This window comes from Varanus komodoensis, unplaced genomic scaffold (assembly GCF_004798865.1).
Source record: "Varanus komodoensis strain SLA01 unplaced genomic scaffold, ASM479886v1 scaffold22, whole genome shotgun sequence".
NCBI lineage: Eukaryota > Metazoa > Chordata > Lepidosauria > Squamata > Varanidae > Varanus > Varanus komodoensis.
In genome coordinates, this window is record NW_025335606.1 from 18,818,174 (window position 1) to 18,830,560 (window position 12,387).

The 12,387-nt window shown below is 49.2% G+C and overlaps 1 protein-coding gene and 1 long non-coding RNA gene across 3 annotated transcripts in view; one reads left to right on the top strand and one right to left on the bottom strand.

The window, feature by feature from the left end:
• Positions 1 to 5,941, bottom strand: part of LOC123024020 — a 23,006-nt gene extending 17,065 nt beyond the window's left edge. The window contains exon 1 of the long non-coding RNA XR_006414845.1: positions 5,836 to 5,941. This is a non-coding gene — a long non-coding RNA (uncharacterized LOC123024020). The remainder of the gene's footprint in view (positions 1 to 5,835) is intronic.
• LOC123024019 (synaptonemal complex central element protein 1-like) overlaps positions 1 to 12,387 on the top strand; it is a 37,501-nt gene that overhangs the window by 8,334 nt on the left and 16,780 nt on the right. Inside the window, exon 2 of one of the 2 annotated variants that reach the window (XM_044431263.1) lies at positions 242 to 409. The exons of the other annotated variant lie outside the window; for it this stretch is intronic. The gene's annotated coding sequence lies outside the window, so the exon portion shown is untranslated. The remainder of the gene's footprint in view (positions 1 to 241; positions 410 to 12,387) is intronic. 2 annotated transcript variants of the gene reach the window in all.

Here is a 12,387-nt window from a genome sequence, read left to right on the forward strand (position 1 = left end):
TTTAAAGATTTATTCTCAGGAATAACTGGTTGATGGGATTGGTAGTCAAACAGGCCAGGTTGGAGAAAGCTGTGCTATGAAGACCCCAGTGGTATGAGGGGATGAAAAGGAGACAGGAGGAAAATATTTTTCCAAAAAGAAGGAACGGCCAAGTCAAAGGAGGAATTGCACTTTTAACAATGTCTAAGTGACCTAAAGTACATCAGAGTTATGTGCCTGTTGTTGTTGTTTTTTTTTACAGATCTGATCATATCTATGCGTTATGTTCTCCTAGTCCAGCTTTCTAATTTTTTAACTGTATCTACATCTCTATCCATGGAAAAAAGTTCAGGTTTGATGTGAAGTCAGAAGAATTTGATATGCCTATTCAGATTGGTCATGGTCATTTCTCTCCCCAGTTAGGGAAAAGGTAATAAATACTGCCAGATATGCAGGGTAGGGAATAATGCAGCAAGCAGTGTTCTCAACGTTTTGGTAATGTTTTTCGGTCTACATATCGACACATTTCGTTTTTTCCAAACAACTTTCATGTACTAAAATACAGAAAAATACATCAGTATTAGACTGGGAGTTGGGAGATTCTGGTTCTTGTCCCTGCTTGCTTGCTTGCTTGCTTGCTTGCTTGCTTGCTTGCTTGCTTATTTATTTATTTATTTAAAACATTTCTATGCCGCCCCTATTGCAACAAAGCCTTGGGGCGGCTCACAAAGAATACATACATAAATAATGATAATATAACAATTTTTTAAAAATCATTAAAAAACCCCCGGTGCATTCTCAGCTAAAAATTTTAAAATCCTAATTAATTCAATAATTTAACAATTAAAATAAGTTTTAAATAAAAAGGTCTTAGCCTGTTGCCAAAAAACAAATAATGACGGTGCCAGACGGACCTCTCTGGGGAGCACATTCCATAGATGGGGCGCCACCACAGAGAAAGCCCTCCTCCGAGTACCCGCCCTCCTAATATCATTCACACAGGGTTCCCGGAGAAGGGCATCTGTTGCTGATCTCAAGGGGTGGGAGGGCATATATGGGTGCAAGCGTTCCTTTAGATATCCAGGTCCCAAGCTGTTTAGGGCTTTATAGGTCATAACCAACACCTTGAATTGGGCCCAGACTTCAATCGGGAGCCAGTGGAGCTGATGGAGAACTGGGGTTATATGAGAACAACGCTCAGTCCCCGTCAGCAGCCTGGCAGCTCTATTCTGCACCAATTGAAGTATCCAGACCATCTTCAAGGGTAGCCCCATGTACAGCGCATTACAGAAATCTAATCGGGAAGTTACCAGCGCGTGTGTCACTGTCGCCAGGCAGTTGTTCTCCAGGAAGGGATGCAGCTGATGTATCAGCCGAAGCTGAAGGAAGGCGCTCCTCGCCACCGCATCACCTGAGCTTCTAGAGACAGCTCAGGGTCAAGGAGCACTCCTAAGCTGTGAACCCTGTCCCTCAGAGGGAGTGCAACCCCATTTAGGACAAGGCCCAAGTCCCCCATCCCGAGGCCTGAGCCACCCACCGACAGGACCTCCATCTTGTCTGGATTGAGCTTCAGTTTATTGGCCCTCATCCAGCCCATTACCTCGGCCAGGCACCGGTTCAGCACAGCCACTGCCTCACCTGGATTGGTGGAAAACGAGAGGTAGAGCTGGGTATCATCAGCGTACTGATGATTCTGCAGCCCACACCTCCTGATGACCTCTCCCAGTGGTTTCATGTAGATGTTAAATAGCAAAGGGGACAAAATGGACCCCTGCGGAACTCCATGGCATAACTGCCATGGCGCAGAGCCATAGTCCCCCAGCACCACCTTCTGAAATCGGCCATTGAGATAGGAGTGGAACCACCACCATGCAGTGCCTCCAACTCCCAATCCCGCTAGCCTATTCAGAAGGATACCATGGTCGATGGTATTGAAAGCCGCTGAGAGGTCCAGGAGAACTAACAGGGACACACTCTCCCTGTCTCTCTCCCTGCACAGGTCATCGTACAGGGCGACCAAGGCAGATTCAGTGCCATACCCGGGTATGAAGCCGGACTGAAATGGGTCCAGATAATCAGTTTCATCCAAGAGTGCTTGGAGTTGTCCCGCCACCACCCGCTCTAGCACCTTGTCCAGGAACGGGATGTTGGCCACCGGTCTATAATTGGTGGCCACCTCTGGATCCAGGGATGCCTTCTTTAGGACTGGCCGGACTACCGCCTCCTTCAAAGGGGGGGGGGGTACCCAGCCGTCTCTTAAAGAGGCTTGACCACCTCCAGGATCCAGGTCCCAATCCTGTCCTTGGATTTCTTAAGTAGCCAAGATGGGCATGGGTCTAGTAAGCAAGTGGTAGGACGTACTTGTCCAAGCACCTTGTCCACATCATCAGGCCACAACAACTGAAATTCATCCATTAATTGTGGACTCAATGGCGTCTCCCCAGTAGAATGTGATTCAATAGCAGAGTCAAGCTCGTGGCGAATCTGAGCGATTTTCTCCCTGAAATGCTTGGCAAAGTCGTCACAGCGGGCCTCCGAGGGTGGCACAAGATCTTTCTTTGGGCCCGGATGTATCAGCCCCTGCACCACCCGAAAAAGCTCCGCCAGACGGCATTGTGAGTAGGCAATGGAAACGGAGAAGACTTTCTTCTTCGCCATCCTCACTGCCACAGCATAGACCCGATCATGGGCTCTTAAGTGTGTTTGGTCAGAATCACCCCGTGATCTCCACCTACGCTCTAGACGTCTCCCAACCTGCTTCATCGCCCGTAATTCAGGTGTATACCAAGGACATGAACGGGCTCTGCCGGGTGAGAGAGGACGTTTGGGAGCGAAGGTGTCAATAGCCCTGGTCATCTCCTCATTCCACAATTCAACCAGGGCATCGACAGGATCACCAGCCTTGTCAACCGGAAAATCCCCCAGAGCTTCCAGGAATCCATCAGGATCCATCCGGCTCCGGGGGTGGACCAATGCTTGGTCATGTTACCAAACTCAGCCAGTCAACAGCTAGGGCAAACCCAGGTGGACCCCAGACCCGAGCCAAAAGGAGCCTGAGACAAGACTTAGAGCCAAAATCAGCTTTATTCTAGTACACTATAGAATAAAGGAAGACAAAAGGGGACATTCAGCCCAAAGCAGTGTCTCAAAAGTTGCTCCCCAGTACATGCATACCTAGGTTATACCCTAGGTAACCAATTAGGTCACCTAATACACATCTGATACATTGATACATCAATGTATGCACCCACTCCCATGCTGGAGAAAGAGTCCTTTCTTCTGTCAAGGACCAGACATTTCCCATGTCTATTTCTTATCTGCTTGAGATTCACATAGGCTTGCCATGTTCTTACTCCCTGCACATTTGCAACTTTCATGGCAGCTAGAACCAGTTTCCACTGTCCCTTTGATTACTGTATTCGAGGTCAGGCTAGCGTGTTAGCTGTGGGTTACACAAAGTTCATTTTGTTCTTATCCCCTCTCCCTTCTGGGACAGTATAACTGTGGTGTTTTTACTACGTGGCTTTCCTCTGACCAACTACTTTTGGGGCCTTCCTCTGGCCAATTACTTTTGGGGTGTTTTAGGGTGCTGCAATTGGCAACAGTTTCCCCCCTTCAAAGGAATCTTCTTATTAAAAGACAGTTTCCTCTTGATTAGGGAGATAGGTTACTAAGCCTTCGCAGCTTTGCCTTAAAGGTGCAGACTGCTGGTGCAGGTGAGGGCCACTTGAACAGAAAAACATAGAAGCATAGAAACAGAACAAGTCTGACCCCTGGTCCCAGCCAGCCTCACTCATGACATGCCTACCATGTGCAAGTCTGAGAAATATTAGAATGAATAATTGTTGACAAACACGGTCAATAACAGCAAGCAAAATAAGGAGGAAAAGCACAAAGAAGAAAATATAAAGGTTCAAGTTTTTGTAGCCAGCCTCGGTTGGAGAGCTAAAACAACAATCCTCCCAATCCACTTTTACCAGAATGAAATTTAAAGCAGGTTGTAAAGCATTGAGCTTTTGAATGAGATGCTTTAAACAAACAGTTTTGTCTTCTACAAGTGTTGCAAACCCTGTCCTCACTTGCTAACAATGCAGTGTCTAGCAACATTGTATGGCAAGTTGCTGAAGTTGAGCTAACTTTGTTGTATGTCTGAAATGGCATCAGCTGTTTCACTAGAAACACAGAGAATGCAGAGGCTCGCACTCTAATGTCATGGTGATTTGAGAAAACCCCAGCTGGTGGAAGAACGGCACAGAGAAAGGAATAGGCTACCCCGCTTTGGCAATGTCTCCCACCAATGTCTGAACTACCTCTCTGCAGTTTGGCCAAGCACCCTTGGGGACTTCTGTAGTAATTCAGAGATTGGGGACAAGGTATCCAGTGCCCTATCATTCTGTAGGGAAAGCCATGAAAACCTTCTGGCTACTAACCCAATAGGTCCCGAGGTGGTTTCCATGTTTGGAAGGCATACCTGTGTTGTGAAGCTGAGTCCAGAGATCCCCTGTAGAGGGTTTCTCCTGCGGAGTTTTGTATTTGCCAGTTATTTCCAATGTGGGCCATTGAGCTAGGCATATTTGCTGATTTCCATCTTTTGACCAGCACCAAGTTCTCTTGCACCCATAGTGTGCGTTCCAGGCTGTACCAATTGACACTTATTATTTATTTATTTATTAAAACATTTTTATGCCTCCCCATTCGCCGAAGCCTCGGGGCGGCTTACCAGCCCCATTTGTGTGAATAATGTATAGCAGTCATCATCTACATGTAGTTGCCCATCCAGCTGCAGGCCAGGACCTTTCCAGCTTAGCAAAGACAAAACTACATGCTAGACCCCGCACCAAACTCTCCCTCACATACAGGGGCCTATTCTAGCTTGTGCCAATTGGCTGTTGCTCTCTTGGGTGCTGTAGAGATGTTGCCAGTCCACCACCACCACCAAACTAGACCACTGTGCCTCAGTGGTCCTTGCCTGTAGTGGCCTCACATGGAGATTGTTTTTCCCAGGGATCTATGAAATCCTTTTTAAGCCAAACATGAATTCTTTCTTTTTGCTCTCCTTTGGCTGATCTGGGATGGCAGTGCCCGCCCTTCTGCAATTTGCATGTCAGTGTTACCTGGTCTTTGGTTAGGATCTAGACATGTGACATTTCCAGGTGAAAGAAATCTTTGCTGGGTTTTCAACAGTACTACTGAAACATAAGCATTCTATTGCACGCTGAGTCAGTACTCTAAAACTGAAAACTTAGGAATGAGGAAGTCCACTGTTTTCTTTCCACAAGGACATATGGTATAGAAGGGAGTAACAAAATTAACAGAAATAAACAGAGGCAGCCAGAGCAGTGACTCCAAGAAACCCCCCCTCTTCCCTTCAGCATTATTATCTAGGCTACTTAGCATTAGGCAAATGCAAGTATCTTTGTTTCAGTCTTCAAGCCGGGACCCGATCCTGGTCCCTAATATGCTGCTCAGGACTCTTCTTCCTTGCCCCCTTCAGTTGCGGGCCCTTGGTCCTGGTCAGTTATGCCACTGGTCCTCCCTTGCAGGGTTGGTGTTTGAACAAGAACTTTAGATCCTCCATAGGTTCCATGGTCCTTCGGTCTCCTTGTGGTTTTGGAACTTTCCTCAGCCTGGTGTAGTGTTCCCACATACGCACTCCCTCCGATCTCACTATTGTGTAGCGAGGGGCACCTGGGCATGGTCCGTCCACTGTATCAATGGTCTCCAGGCAGTCCACTCAGGCAAGTCGACTGATGTAAACCAGCAGGCCCCTCCCTTCCCCTGTGCCATTGCAAGCTGCAGGCAGCAACCAGCCAGTGGCTGCAGCTTCACACACTGCAGGCAGTCAGTTAGCCAGACCCGGCTGCTCTGGCATTGGAGAAGGAGTGATGCCAGCTAGCTGGCCAGCGTCACAGAAGGGTGGAGAGAGGTGCCTGCCAGGACTGGTGCGGGGGAGGACCAGCCCCCCCCCCCCCCCCCCCCGTTGTGCCTCATGCCTCAACAGAGGCAGCACCTCACAAGGAAGAGTCAAACGCCCAAACAGAGAATCAGACATCAGAACAGGAGAACTTATACTTGAGGCCCTGTAACCAGGCGACCCTTCCACAGCCTGACTTGGGAGTAGCTGAACAGATAGCCACCCCTCATCCTGACCTTTTACCCCTTGGGCAAACAGCCATGCCTCAATCTGGCCCCGAGGGCCCTGAGGGAAGAGACACTACGCGTTCTGTCTCTGAAGAGAGCGGGCAGAGTGCCCCCCTCTCAGTGTCAGAGTGCCTTCCTGACACTGAGCCTCCTGAACAAGACACAGAAGACGCAAGAGGTGGGATAGATTTGACCCGCGCAACTCTTAGACGTAGCTTACGCCGATTGGAACAAAAGGAAGCTTTGTCCCACCTCAGGGGGGAAAGGTGGGACAGGGAAAGCTAATCCCACATGGGTTCCCTGTAGGACGTCACTAAGGAGGTAGCAACTGACTTGTAAAGACCATTGCAGTAGAGCTTATCTGTAGCGTTGTAAATCTTGTAGATAAGTAACAATAAAAGGCTTTAGTTTTATTGTCTGCTGAAGTGTAGGTCATTTATACTGTGAGCTGACACCTCACAACAGCTTGCTACCTCCTCAGTCAAACGCTCTTCCAAAAACAAGAGCGTTTTAGCCCACACAGCCAGGCAAAGATTTTTTTCTCTCTCCATTCGCTATTTTTCTTTTTTCACTCTTGAGAAATCACACTGATGGATCCAGCTGCCCAAGTTCCTCCTTAGGTCCAGAGCCTGCGAGATGAAAACACTCTTCTGAGAAAGAAATATGCAGAGACAACACAACGGATGGAATCTATGCAGATTGAGTTGGATCATTTCCGTGCTAAGCAGCAAACAGCAGCAGCTCCCACACAAGCTCGAGAGCTGAATTTAAGATGATGCCCGGTGGAGCCTCCCCCCAAATACGACGGGAAGAAAGAAGGATTTACGACTTTCAAAGCAAAATGTGAACTCTACATTAACCTACGCCTTAATGACTTCACTGATGATAAGACAAAATTAGGCTTTTTAATAAATCAACTCACGGGGGCCCCAGCCTGCTGGGCAACTGCAATGCTGATAGCTCGAGATCCCATTTTAAATGACGCAACAACGTTTATGGATGCCTTGGGAAAGTTTCTTGGCATAGAATCTTGCAAAGAAATGGCCATTTGTGAGATAAAGCGTCTTAAACAGGGGCATGCCTCAGCTACTGAATACACTACTAAATTCCAACTCCTTATGAATGACTTGGGGTGGAACGAGGAGACCTTAATGGTGCAATACCGAGAAGGCTTGAGGGAGGAGGTTTTGGATGATTTAGCCCGCACGTCAATGCTATCAACTTTGTAGCCATTGATACTTCTGACAATACAGATTGATGAAAGGCTAACTGAGAGAGCCCGAGCTAGGCAGGAACGCCACGCTGGCCTGCTGCCAACTAAAGAAAGATGGTTCCCATGCACAGGAGCTAGGCCCCAACAACTCCCGCCTGATAACTATGTTGCCGTGGCAACACCTCAGCCGAAGCCGGAACCTGAGCCAATGCAGCTAGGAGCTACCAGGCCTCACATTCCAAGGGGAGATAGAGCTTACTGCCACCCAACCGGACCGTATTTTGTATGTGGACATAACGGCCATCTGGCCCGGTCTTGTCCTTTGAGGAAGCTGGTAGAAAACTTCCAGTCCCAGTGTCATTAAGCACCACGACACTGGGATCTTTCCATAAATCACAAGGGTGCCTCTCCCCAGGAAGAACTCCTTCAGCCCGACACCTGCTGGTCGATGCCACCTTACAGGCACATTCCCAGCCTGTAATTCAATCCACGGCACTGATTGATAGTGGTGCTACTGCTTCCTTTATGGATGAAGAATTTGCTAAGAAACACAGCTTTCCTACGTCAATACTGCCAACCCCACTCCAAGTGGACTCTGTCCAGAAACGTCCCCTGCAAGGGGGCCTCTCCTCCCGCCAATCCTCCCCCCTCACTCTGCAGATTGGCAAACACTGAGAACAAACTGCTTTTTTATTAGTGAAAGACCTACAGTACCCCCTGGTACTTGGCATGGACTGGTTAATTAAACACAAGCCCCAGATATCTTGGGACTCGGGGCAGATACAGTTCAATTCCACATTTTGTTTGCAGCACTACAGTGATCCTACGACCCACGCTACTCTTACCTCCCTCCTGCCTTCCACCACCACCCTCCCTCCACAATACCAAGACTTCTGGGACATCTTTGACCCACAGGAGGCAGACAAGCTGCCCCCTCACCACTCATGTGACATGGAAATCCACATACAACCAGGAGCAACTCTTCTAGTCAGCAAACTGCGACCCATGTCACCTAAAGAGCTCCAGGTCCTCAAAGACTTCATATCCACCAATTTAAAAAAGGGCTTCATCTGTCCATCCTCTTCACCCACTTCAGCAACGTCTATCATTGTGCCTTGAAAATATTCTGAGGAACCCAGAGTGTGTATCGATTACCGCCGCTTGAACGCAATCACCGTTCCCAACACGCACTCCATGCCACTAATCTCAGAGATTTTAGAACGCCTAGGCCAGGCGCGCATTTTTACCAAACTGGACCTCCGCAACTCCTACAGTTTGCTGCGCATCTGCCCTGGCTATGAACATTTAACAGCATTTTTGACCCGATTCGGCACCTTCAAATTTTTAGTAACCCCTTTTGGCCTTGTGAACTCGGGACAATTGTTTTGCAGATTGATTAACGAGATCTTCCACGATTTTCTCGACGACTTCTTGATCGCCTACCTGGATGATTTGTTGATCTTTTCCAATGACTCTGAGTCTCACATACGCCATGTACAAGCCGTCCTCCAATGCATGGGAGAATACCACCTCTTTGCTAAATTGGAAAAATGTGAATTCCACACCACCTCGCTCCTGTACCTCGGCTACCGCATTTCCCCAGACTGACTGCCGATGGACACTGAGAAGGTGTGGGCAGTACTATCCTGGCAACCACCACAGACGAAAAGAGGACTACAAAAGTTCTTAGGATTTGCGAACTTCTATCGTTGGTTCATACCGCACTTCTCACGCTTAACTGCACTGTTGACGGACCTTCTGAAAGACAGAGGACGCCACCTAAATTGGCCGCTCAACACCGCATCCGCATTTGACACTTTGAAACACCAATTCACTTCAGAACATCAGCTGATCCATCCCGACACATCCACGCCTTTTGTACTATAAACCAATGGCTCCGACAGAGCCATGGGGCAGTTCTCCTACAACCACAACACGGGGCCATCACTGACCTCAGACCAGTGGCTTTCTACTCTCACAAACTCTCAAGTTCAGAGCGGAACTACATGATTTGGGAGAAGGAACTGTTAGCGATCAAAGCTGCCTTACAGGAATGGCGACATTTGCTTGAAGGTTCTCCACACACAGTCCTCATCCAAATAGATAACAAGAACCTAGTTCATTTCGCTACCGCCAAAATACTCAACCAAAGGCAAGCACGATGGGCTCTATTCTTCGCTCGCTTTCACTTTCGCATCGAATATATACCCCCTTCAAAAAACCTCCTGGCTGACGCTCTGTCCAGGAAACCGGAATACTTTGGCAACAACGAAGTGCAGCCCGACCCAACCCCGATACTGCAACCTGAAATGACAGCCGCAACGACCATCTCCACCTCCTGCAATACTGAACTCCGCCAAGCCCAGCAAGCTGACCCCCTCATCCGAACAAAGAGGGAACAGAGGAGGACAGTCACCCTTCCTGCCACATACTCATTTGAGGATGACATCCTACTCTATAACCATGTTCCGTATGTTCCATTACCACTCCCAGAACGAATCTTGCAACAATGCCCCAACTCCCCGTCCACGGGACATTTCAGGGTTTACAAAATGCTGCACACCCTCTCCAGAGGCTATTGGTGGCCCCACATGTACCATGATGTCAAATCGTACGTTCTATCCTGTCCCACACGCCAACGCGCCAAACGCCCACCTGGAAAACCCCCAGGACTACTTCACCCAGTAGAAACCCCTCCCGGGCCCTGGCACACCATTTTGATGGACTTCATTACTGATTTCCTGCAATCGAGTGGCTTCACCACCATACTGGTCGTCACAGACCTATTCACGAAGATGGCTCACTTTATCCCCTACACGGGGCTTCCCTTGGCCAAGACCACCGCCTCCCTATTCGTCCATCATATATATAAGGCACACGGGTGGCCCCTTGCGTTAATTACCGATAGGGGCAGTCAGTTCACATCCCGATTTTGGCGAGAACTCCTGACCTTGCTCAAGGTGTACCTACGCCTCTCTTCAGCTCACCACCTGCAAACCGACAGGCAAATGGAACGTCTCAACATGATGCTCGAGCAGTACCTCCGCTGCTATGTGTTGGCTCTCTCCCATTGGCAGAGTTCACGTACAACAATTCTGTCCACGCCTCTACCCTACAAACTCCTTTCTTCGCCAACCTTGGTTACTATCCTTGGGCTTTTCCTTCCGCACTTCCGATGTCGTCCATCCCTGCTGCCAGGAATTTTCTGCACGACTGGGCTTCGGTGCAGTCCGTACTCAAACAACAATTGGACAAGGCCAAGGCAACCTATAAGGAAGTCGCTGACCGACACAGACAGCCTGGAACTCCTCTGCATGTCGGCGACTGGGTTTGGTTGTCTACCAAATTTCTTCCCCTTTTGGTGCCCTCTCGCAAATTAGCCCACAAACGCGCTGGACCATTCCATATCCTCTCCCAAATCAATCCTGTGGCCTTCCGATTGGCTTTGCCCCCATCCAAGAGAATCCACCCGGTCTTCCACCGGGCACTACTTTCTCCTGCCCTGTGGCAACACCCCCTCTGCTCTCAACTTCCACCACCCCCACCCGTGATAGTTGATGGACAGGAAGAATTTGAAATCGAAGAGATCCTCGACTCTAGATTCCGGAGGGGATGCCTGCAATATCTAGTACACTGGAAGGGCTACACCCCCCCCCCCCCGAGGACCACAGTTGTGAACCCCTTGACCACATTCATGCACCCATCCTCCTGCGATGATTTCACTCCCGTTTCCCGCATAAGCCAGGTAGCACTCACCTCCATCACCACCGGGGAGGGAGAGGTCATGGAGGGCGGGTAGTGTTGTGCTTCACACCTCAACAGAGGCGGCACCTCACAAGGAAGAGTCAAATGCCCAAACAGAGAATCAGACATCAGAACAGGAGAACTTATACTTGAGGCCCTGTAACCAGGCGACCCTTCCACAGCCTGACTTGGGAGTAGCTGAACAGATAGCCACCCCTCATCCTGACCTTTTACCCCTTGGGCAAACAGCCATGCCTCAATCTGGCCCCGAGGGCCCTGAGGGAAGAGACACTACGCGTTCTGTCTCTGAAGAGAGCGGGCAGAGTGCCCCCCTCTCAGTGTCAGAGTGCCTTCCTGACACTGAGCCTCCTGAACAAGACACAGAAGACGCAAGAGGTGGGATAGATTTGACCCGCGCGACTCTTAGACGTAGCTTACGCCGATTGGAACAAAAGGAAGCTTTGTCCCACCTCAGGGGGGAAAGGTGGGACAGGGAAAGCTAATCCCACGTGGGTTCCCTGTAGGACGTCAATAAGGAGGTAGCAACTGACTTGTAAAGTCCATTGCAGTAGAGCTTATCTGTAGCGTTGTAAATCTTGTAGATAAGTAACAATAAAAGGCTTTAGTTTTATTGTCTGCTAAAGTATGGGTCATTTATACTGTGAGCTGACACCTCACAACACCCGCCCCCCCCTTTTTGCACCTCCATGCCAGAAGTTGCCCTGGTGCTGAGGAACAGCCATGCGTGCCCCAAGAAAGCACTGACTGCCAGTTTTCCAAGCCTGCGTTTACAGCTTTGGGGGAGTTTGACAAACCTCCTCCTTCCTCTCTTGAGGCAGCTGGTATTTCCTCCCCTTGCAAGTCAGAAGCCCAAATACTGCACCTGTTCTTGTGAGGTTTGCATCTTCTCCTTGGTGACCCAACGAAATCCAGCAGATGTGCACTGGTCTGTGGCCTCAGTGGCAATTAAAAGATGTTTCACATACTGCAGGAAAAACACCATTAGAGTCTCTAGTCCATTCAAACAAGTCCTTAGCCAGTGCTTGAGAGAAAGGTGGGTGAATTCTGGCTCTTTGTCCCATCCTGGCATTCTCATTTGAAGGCAAAAAGAATTAGTTCCATAGGAAGCACTCCATGGGCCCCACAACTGGGCAGGTGGCCTGATGCCCTGTGTCCCCATTGTCAAGAATCCCTGCTGTGTCCCCCCCACCAATTGGGACAGTCACAACTGAGCAGACTGCCCTAGTGTCCACCAAGAAATCCATGTTCTCATCTCCTACCCTCATTCTCTCCTGGGGTTGTGGGGGATG